Genomic DNA, 1,129 nt, shown 5'->3' on the forward strand with positions numbered 1-1,129 from the left:
TTTTATTTTATTTCTTCCCCTCTTCTCACATCCTTCTATTTATGGACTAACACTACTCCTCAATGCACAATTCGAACTCCATCTTCCCTTGATAAGTTCAAATTTTCTACCTCTTCCTTCCATTTTTCTTTTCCTCTGACACCTCAAGGAATCTCTATACTGTGACATAGAGGATTCCATATTTTCTTATTCTTTTCTCTTTCATATGAACAGGAGCAAAGACAAAAGCATTCTTGTTGAGGCTGACCCTGAACTTGAAAGGACCTTGAAGCGAAAGCTAAGAGAAGCTAAAGCACAATTCTCTGTAGAGGAACTAACAGAAATCCTCAAAGAAGAAGACATGGCAGCCGAAAACAACAACAATGTCAACAATGCAAGGAAGGTGCCGGGTGACTTTACTGCACCTACTCCCGACTTCTATGGGAGAAGCATCTCTATCCCTGCCATTGGAGCAAACAACTTTGAGCTCAAGCCTCAATTAGTTTCTCTAATGCAACAGAATTGCAAGTTTCATGGACTTCCATTGGAAGATCCTCATCAGTTTCTAGCTGAGTTCTTGCAAATCTGTGACACTGTCAAAACCAATGGGGTTGACCCTGAGGTCTACAGACTTATGCTATTCCCTTTTGCTGTAAGAGACAGAGCTAGGATATGGTTAGACTCACAACCTAAAGAAAGCCTAAACTCTTGGGAAAAGCTAGTCAATGCCTTCTTGGCAAAGTTCTTTCCACCTCAGAAATTGAGTAAGCTTAGAGTGGAAGTCCAAACCTTCAGACAAAAGGAAGGTGAATCCCTCTATGAAGCTTGGGAAAGATACAAACAATTGATCAGAAAGTGTCCTTCTGACATGCTTTTTGAATGGAGCATCATAGGTATCTTCTATGATGGTCTGTCTGAACTGTCCAAGATGTCATTGGATAGTTCTGCTGGAGGCTCTCTTCATATGAAGAAGACGCCTGCAGAAGCTCAAGAACTGATTGAAATGGTTGCAAATAACCAATTCATGTACACTTCTGAAAGGAATCCTGTGAACAATGGGACGAATCAGAAGAAAGGAGTTCTTGAGATTGATACTCTGAATGCCATATTGGCTCAGAACAAAATATTGACTCAGCAAGTCAATATGATT

General features: G+C 40.5%; 1 non-coding gene across 1 annotated transcript; it reads right to left on the bottom strand.

Annotated features, from left to right (window-relative positions):
• Positions 1-745: 745 nt before the first annotated feature.
• LOC112714055 (small nucleolar RNA R71) lies at positions 746-853 on the bottom strand. The gene has a single exon (XR_003159015.1). It is a non-coding gene; the product is annotated as a small nucleolar RNA R71 (small nucleolar RNA).
• Between the last annotated feature and the right edge of the window lie 276 nt (positions 854-1,129).

The sequence above is a fragment of the Arachis hypogaea genome, chromosome 1 (genome assembly GCF_003086295.3).
Source record: "Arachis hypogaea cultivar Tifrunner chromosome 1, arahy.Tifrunner.gnm2.J5K5, whole genome shotgun sequence".
Lineage (NCBI taxonomy): Eukaryota > Viridiplantae > Streptophyta > Magnoliopsida > Fabales > Fabaceae > Arachis > Arachis hypogaea.